Raw genomic sequence first — 8,759 nt, 5'->3', positions numbered from 1 at the left:
CCAATGTCTTGAGCATCTATAAAATTCCACAGGTATAAAGCCAAATGAAATTAATTCGTGTTGTAAAATGTTCAGATTTGCCTAGAAGGCAGCACTTGTATATATTTCTCCAAATAAATTGAAAGTCAGAGAGTAAATATTAGAAGATCTGAAAGAATTGTTAATTCACAAAGTATATCTGTATACATAAAGTGATGGGCTGCTGCTGGTTTGGATCAGTTCTAGCGGACTGGTAGTTCCGGCAATCAGTTGGCTCGCCCACCTGGCCCAACCCTATCCTGTCCTATATTCAGCTCAGCTGATTTTCACAGCACAATGGATTTCCAGCCCTCAGCTGTTTTACTTACCGGGGCTGCCCTAGAAGGTAAGCTATAGAGCTTGAGATTGGTGTATTTTGAACACTGTGCACATACATAAAGGACGCGCCCACAAAACTGGTTGTATATATACATATCTTGGCTTCAGGCCATGTGGCCAGCAGGCCTCTGGTAGTAGAATAGGCCTGGGTATGACTATTGGGAATTTCAAAAATTATGACTTTTGAAAATTTATGAGGGTTGAATCAGTGACTTTTAAACATTTTGAAAATTTAGTGACCAATATAAAAGAGATTTTTTTTCTTCTTCACAAAATCATAGAATAAAAAGTCCAACTCCTTACACAGAGGTGGAATCGTCAGACCACTACAGACAAATTGCTGTCCAAATTTTCCTTTAAAATAACCAGCAATGGAGCTCCAGGAGGCAGGCCGTTCCAACTCTTTTTTTTTTAATTTTTTATTGAATTAAAGACATACGCACACAGAACAGAAAAAAACAAGAACACAAACAAGTACAAAATGAAACAATACACGACATATACAACATATTATTTAAACATAATATCTTATACATCGGTAAATTGTATTTCTCAATATATATTCCCATATCTTACCTTATATAACGATATTTTTTGAAGTTTTGTTTTAATTCTATTGAATTTCTTTGGTACACAATTTGATTCAAATCTTTTAGGATCATCTTTTTATTTGGTTTTCCTTTTCTCTAGCCATTGATACCACTTTTGCCAAACCAGATAGTATTCAGATTCTTCCTTTTCTTGGATTTCTTTAGTGAGTTTGTCCATCTCGGCACATTCCATTACTTTTGATATTATTTTATCTTGTGTTGGGATTTCTTCCAATTTCCAATTTTGTGCAAAGATGATTCTTGCTACGGTCAGCATATGTGTAATCAAATATATTGTTTCTTTTTCGTAGCTATTTGTGAGTATACCCAATAAATATGTTTCTGGTTTTAATGGTATTTTTTGTGCCGTTATTTCTTCCAGTTGGATTTTAATTTTATTCCAAAATTGTTTTGCTTTTGGGCATAACCACCACATGAGGTAGTATGTCCCTTTTTGTATTTTGCATTTCCAGCAAAGTGGGGAAGTGTTGGGAAACATTTTTGAAATCCGTGGTGGAGTAAGATGCCATCTGTAAAACATTTTATAAGCATTTTCTTTATATGATACTGATAATGTCAATTTACTGTTAATTTTCCATAGTTTTTCCCATTTGCTTAGTTTGATGCTATATCCAAAGTTATTCGCCCGTGTGATCATATTCTCTTTTAGTATTTCCTCTTCTAATTTATATGCAAGTAAAAAATTATAAATTTTGGTTATTAATTTCTCATTTAGGCCCATTAGTATTTTGTCCATTTCATTTGGTTCTTTTTGGATTCCATACTTCTCCATGTCCGTTTTGTATCTGGATTTTAATTGTAAGTATGGCCACCAGTCAATTTTGACACCTTGTTCTTTTAATTCTTCTCTTGTTTTTAATTTTCCTTCATCATTTAGAAGTTCTTGATATGTTTTCATTTTATTTATATCCATTGTATTTGGGTATATTTGTGCTTCCATTGTTGAAATCCACCACGGGATTCTCTCGTAGTGGTTCTTCCTAATTTCAGTCCAAATCTTTAGCGATGTGTCTCTTACAATATGTTTTCGGAATTGTTCATGTTTTTTAGGTTTCTCTTCCCAAAGATATGCATGCCATCCTTTCTCCAGATCAACGCCTTTTAATGTTAATATGCGTTTGTTTTTAAATTCAATCCACTCTTTAATCCATGTTAGTGTTGATGCTTTGTGGTAAATTTGCCAATCTGGAAGCCCCATTCCTCCACTTTCTCGTTTGTCCTGTAGGTGTTTTAGTCTGATTCTTGCCTTTTTGCCCTGCCAGATATACTTTAATATCATCTTATCAAAATCTTTGAAGTAAGTTTTTCCTGGGTGTATTGGTATCACCTGAAATAAATACAACATCCTTGGCAGAATATTCATTTTAATGGAGGCTATTTTACCTAGAAATGATAGCTGTAATTTAGTCCAAAATTTTAAATCTTTTTCTATTTGTTTGGCCAATTTATTATAGTTGTCTTTTTTGAGTGTTGATATTCTAAGCCAGATCCCTAGGTATTTCACTTTCTTTATTATTTGTATTCCTAGTATATTTTCCAATTCTTTCCTTTGGTTTTTGGTGAGGTTCTTAGTTAACATTTTTGGTTTTTGTTTATTGATTTTCAGGCCCGCTACTTCCCCATATTGTTCTATTTTTGTCAATTATTTGGGTCCTGATTGTAATGATTGTTCTAGGATGAGTACTACATCATCCGCAAATGCTTGCAGTTTGTATTCCTGATTCTTTATCCTTAATCCCATTATTTATTTATTTATTTATTTATTTATTTATTTTTTAAATTTTTATACCGCCCCCTCTCCCAAAGGACTTGAGGCGGTGAACAGCCAGAATTTAAAAACATACAATATTTATTTATTTTTTATTTTATTTTATTGAATTTCTATACCGCCCTACTCCCGAAGGACTCAGGGCGGTGCACAGCCATGAAATAAAACACATAGATATACAAAATTTAAAATCGAATAAAATGAATTAAATAAATTTGGCTGAATTAATACCCATAATTTAAAATACCCATAATTTTAAAATACATTAAAAATTTAAAATTTACACTTAAAAGGGAGAAGATTTAGGCGAGGCCAGCTTGATGAAATAAAAGCGTCTTCAACTCGCGGTGGAAGGTGCGCAGATCCGGAATCCTCCGTATCTCTGGGGGGAGCTCATTCCAGATCGTCGGTGCCCCCACAGAGAAGGCTCTGCCCCTAGGGGCCGACAGCCGACATTGTTTGGCCAACGGCACCTGGAGGAGCCCCTCTCTGTGGGAGCGTACTGGTCGGTGGGAGGCTGTTGGTGGTAGTAGGCGGTCCCGTAAGTAACCAGGTCCTAAGCCATGGAGCGCTTTAAAGGTGGTAACCAGAACCTTGAAGCGCACCCGGAAGACCACCGGGAGCCAGTGCAGCTCGCGCAGGAGAGGTGTTACATGGGAGCTCCATGTTGCTCCCATAACCACCCGCGCGGCCGCACTCTGCGCCAGTTGGAGCCTCCGGGTGCACCTCAAGGGGAGCCCCATGTAGAGAGCATTACAATAGTCCAGACGAGAGGTAACGAGGGCATGAGTGACTGTGCGTAACGAGTCCCGATCTAGAAAGGGACGCAACTGGCGAATCAGGTGAACCTGATGAAAAATCCTCCAGGTCACGGCCGTCAAGTGCTCTTCTAAAGACAGCCGTGAGTCCAGGAGGACGCCCAAGTTACGAGCCCTTTCCGTGGGGGCCAATGATTCGCCCCCAATAGCCAGCAATGGCGCCAGCTGACTATATCGGGACATCGGAAACCACAGCCACTAGGTCTTGGATGGGTTGAGCCTGAGCCCGTTTCTCCCCATCCAGATCCGTACAGCCTCCAGGCACTGGGACATCACTTCAAGGGCATCGTTGGGGTGGTCCGGGGTGGAGATGTACAGCTGGGTGTCGTCAGCGTACAGATGGTACTTCACCCCGAAACCACGGATGATCTCGCCCAGCGGCTTTACATAAATGTTGAACAGAAGGGGCGAGAGAACCGATCCCTGCGGCACCCCACATATAAGGGACCTCGGGGTCGATCTCTGCCCCCCTGTCAACACAGACTGCGACCGGTCAGAGAGAAAGGAGGAGAATCACCATAAAACGGTGCCTCCCACCCCCAACCCTTCCAGCCGGTGCAGCATGATACCATGGTCGATGGTATCAAAAGCTGCTGAGAGGTCTAACAGGACCAGGACAGAGGAACAACCCCTGTCCCGAGCCCTCCAGAGATCATCAACCAACGCGACCAATGCCGTTTCCGTGCTGTACCCAGGTCTGAAGCCCGACTGGAACGGATCTAGATACGACGCTTCATCCAGGTACTGGGGTAGCTGTCGCGCAACCACACTCTCAACAACCTTCGCAATGAAGCAGAGGTTGGAGACTGGACGATAATTAGCCAATACTGCCGGGTCCAGGGAAGGCTTCTTGAGGAGAGGCCTTACCACCGCCTCTTTCAGGGCGGCAGGAAAGACACCCTCACCCAACGAAGCATTTATAATCCCCTGGAGCCAGCCTCGCGTCACCTCCCGGGAAGCCAGCACTAACCAGGAGGGACACGGGTCCAACAAACATGTGGTCGCATTCAATCTACCCAGAATCCTGTCCACGTCATCTGGGGTCACAGGTTCAAACTCATCCCAGATAACAGTCTCAAGACCTGTCTCCATTACCCTCGCTGGATCTATCCCGTCAGAGTCCAGACCTGCCCGAATCTGAGTGATTTTGTCATACAGATACTGAACAAAATCCTCGGCTCTTCCCTCCAAGGGGTCCTCCCGCGCTTCCTGGAGCAGGGAGCGGGTCACCCTAAACAGGGTGGCCGGGCGATTATTTGATGACGCAATAAGAGCAGTAAAATGAATACATTTTGCTGCTTTTATCGCCACTAGGTAACTCCTAATATGAGATCTTACCAGTGTTCAGTCAGATTCAGAAAGACTAGCCCTCCAACAGCTCTCTAGGTGTCTTTTCCGGCCCTTCATCTCCCTCAGCTCCTCGGTGAACCAAGGAGCCAGGCGAGATCGGCGCCGGGTCAGAGGCCGCAAAGGCACAACTCAATCCAGGGCTCCAGCAGCCTCCCTATCCCAGGCGGCCACTAGGTCCCCAGATGAGGTGTGAGCCAGAACCTCCGGGATTGGCCCAAGCTCCATCTGGAACCTATCAGGTTCCATCAGGCGCCTGGGGTGGTACCATCTTACCGGTAAACATATAAACATTAAAATACTATAAAAATGAAATTTTGTCTTTATCTTCTCTAATTTCTTACAATAGTATTTCCAATGTTAATATGAACAATAGGGGGGATAGGGGGCATCCTTGTCTCACTCCTTTCTTTATATCAGATTGTTCCGTTGTCTCTCCATTAATCAATATTTTTGCTGTTTGGGTGTTATATATCCTTTTGATCATATTTAAGAATTTTCCTCCAAATTTCATCATTTCCAATTGTGTTATTAAGAATGTCCAATTAAGATGATCAAACGCTTTTTGTGCATCCAGGAAAATTAATGCTACTTGTTTATCTGGTCGTTGTTCATAGTATTCGAGGGTATCGATAATTGTCCTTGTATTATTTTTGATTTGTCGTTTGGGAATAAAGTCATTTTGGTCTCGATGTATATAGTGATTAATTAAATTTTTCAATCTCTGTGTTATAATAGATGTAAATAGTTTGTAATCTACATTAAGAAGAGATATTGGTCTATAATTCTTAATTTCAGCAGGATCCGAATCTTGCTTTGGTATTAACGTAATTATTGTTTCATTCCATGATTGTGGAATTTCAGCTTCTAGAAGTGCGTCATTGAATACCTGTATTAGAATGTCATCTAGTAATTGCTGGAATGTCTTATAAAATTCGGAAGGTATGCCGACTGGTCCCGATGTTTTGTTGTTTTTTTGTTTCTTCCTTGCTTCTGTTAGTTCTAACATGGAAATCGGTCTATTCAATGATTCGGTATGGTTTTCTTTTAATTCCTGCATATTTATTTTGCTTAAATATTCTATAATGTCTTCCCCTCGGATTTCTTCTTTTGCATATAGGTTTTGATAGAAGTCCCTTGCGATTCGTTTTTTATCCTCATTATTATGGTATGGTCTTCATCTTTTAATTGCTGTATCATTTTCTTCTCTTTTTCTTTTTTCAGTTTGTAGGCAAGCCACTAGCCAGTTTTATTTGCGTGTTTGAATTGATTTTGTTTGGCCATTTTAATTTTCCTTGCTATCTCTGTTGTTGTAATTAGATTTATTTTATGTCTTATTAGGTTAATTCTCTCTTTAATTTCTTTGTTGTGTGGCTCTTCCTGTAATTCTAATTCAAATTGTTGCAGTTGCGTCAATAAATTCTCTTTTATTTGTTGTTTGTCTTTTTGCTATGTAGGCAATTGTTAGGCCTCTTATATAAACTTTGGTTGTATCCCATAGATTTTGAAGACTAGTGTGTTCTTTTACATTAATTTGGAAAAATATTTTTAGTTCTTTTTGAATCATTTCCACATACTGTTTGTCTTTTATGATGTCTTTGTCCATCATCCATCTTCTCGTGTTTGGTGATCCTTCCATGTTATTACAATCGGACTATGATCTGCCCATGTATTTGTTGCAATTTCTATTTGTTTGATATCTAATCTGAGCTTTGCTGTCATCCAGGCCATGTCGATTCTGGACCATGATTGATGCAGATTCGAATAAAATGTAAATTGTTTTTTATTTTGGTTGATTTCCCTCCAAGCGTCTTGTAATTGGAGTTCTTGTACCATATCCTGAAATGTGTCCAGTAGTGTTTTTTCCTGGATTTATTTTTTTTTACTACTTTGGTAATCCTTCTCTATATCTACAATTGCATTGTAGTCTCCGATGAGACTGTTCCAACTCTTAATAACTCTCACAGTGAGGAATTCCTCATTTTTTTATAATCTTGAGACTGAAATAAAAAACTCAAAAGAAAGATATGAAGAAAACAATGAATAGGTCAAGATAGCTAGAAGGCACCTCCAGAAAGCTTTCTCTAGTGTACATAAAAAAAATACTGCACATAAAAAAGGCTGAGAGCCAAAGAATTGAGGCCTTTGAACTCTGGTGCTAGAGAAGACTCCTGTGAGTCCCTTGAACTGCAAGGCAATCAAACCGGTCAGTCCTAGAGGAGATCAACCCTGACTGCTCTTTAGATGGCCAGATCCTGAAGATGAAACTCAAATACTTTGGGGACCTAATGGGAAGGAAGGACTCACTGGAGAAGAGCCTAATGCTGGGAAAGATTGAGGGCAAAAGAAGAATGGGACGACAGAGAATGAGGTGGCTGGAAGGAGTGACTGAAGCAGTCGGCATGAGCTTAAATGGACTCCAGAGGATGGTAGAGGACAGAAGGGCATGGAAGAAAGTTGTCCATGGGGTCTCGATGTGTTGGACACAACTTTGTAAGTAACAACAACAATTAGTGTACAACACAGAAGAAAGTATGTCATAATATTCTTTCCAAGTTTGAACTGGAACTTGGCACAATGCCAGTTCTCTTGGTTTTTTTTTTAAAGTGAGGTTATTAAACCAACTTCTGCATTTCAAATGTCTGAATTCAGCCAATTAAAGAGATTATATAGAGTTATTTGAAATCAATTATATGAATGAAGACAATGAAATAATACACCAATATTAAACAATTGCTGGGGGGGTGGATATAACAAACAATATTTCTAGCCCAACATATAAAACAATCAAGGAAGCAGTAATAATCTATGAGAAATTAAGAAGAGGTCAATTTATTTTCCAAAGAACCAGAAGGCAAGACAAGAAGCAATGGATGGAAGCTAATCAAGGAGGGAAGCAACCTGGAATTAAGGCTTTGAGGACAATTAACCATTGGAACAGCTTGCCTTCAGAAGTTGTGGGTGCTTCATCACTGGGGTATTTTAAGAAGAGACTGGACAGTCACTTGTGTGAAATGGTGTTTGGTCTCCTGCTTGAGCAGGGGGTTGGACTGGGACAGGGGTGTCACTCGATTTCATTGAGGGATGTATCAGGGTTGTGTTTGACCATGGGGGTAGGCATGGCCAAGGTGAGCGTGGCCAGCATGGCATCACTTGTGTCAGGGGCACCTGTGGTGGCCCAAATGCTCTGCCAGCGAAAACAGGCTTCTGAGCTCCATTTTTGGCTGGGACGGCCTCCTACAACCCTCTGCTAGTGAAAAAGGAGCTCAGGGGCCCACGCATGGCACTCGCAAGCTCTATTTTTGGCTGGGACAGCCTCCTGCAACCCTCTGTCTGCCAAAACAGAGCTTGGGAGGGCCATTCGTGGCCCTCTCTAGCTCCATCTTCACTGGCAGAGGCACTGTGGGCCTATCCTTTGCTATTTCCAGGGTGGTCCTGTGAGCCAGATCTTATCACCCCGCATGCCAGATCCAGTCCTCAGGCCTTGAGTTTGATACCCCTGGACTAGCAGGTGGTTAGACTAGAAGGTTAGACCAGCTCTATTCTGATTGACTAATTGCTGAGTGGATGGGGGACCCACAGAGTTATAATGTGACCAGAAGGGTGTGCTCTGTGAGGACCACCAATGAACATCACCCACAGATAATTCAGAGCTCGCTGGTTTCAAAGGGAGCATACAAGACAACAGGACAGAACATCAAGGGAACTAGCAAAATCCATGCAGTTATTTTTTGAAGTGTCTCTCAGCAGTGCGGAAAGGCCCTTAGATTTAACATCTGACTTTTATCATTAAAACTGGCAAAAACTACCAATACCTTCTCTTTTATCTTAGATCAACTATAGTGTCATCAACCAGAT

The sequence above is a fragment of the Pantherophis guttatus genome, chromosome 2 (assembly GCF_059756535.1).
Source record: "Pantherophis guttatus breed Tessera chromosome 2, ASM5975653v1, whole genome shotgun sequence".
In the NCBI taxonomy this organism is placed as follows: domain Eukaryota; kingdom Metazoa; phylum Chordata; class Lepidosauria; order Squamata; family Colubridae; genus Pantherophis; species Pantherophis guttatus.
Note: the sequence above shows the minus strand (reverse complement) of the source record.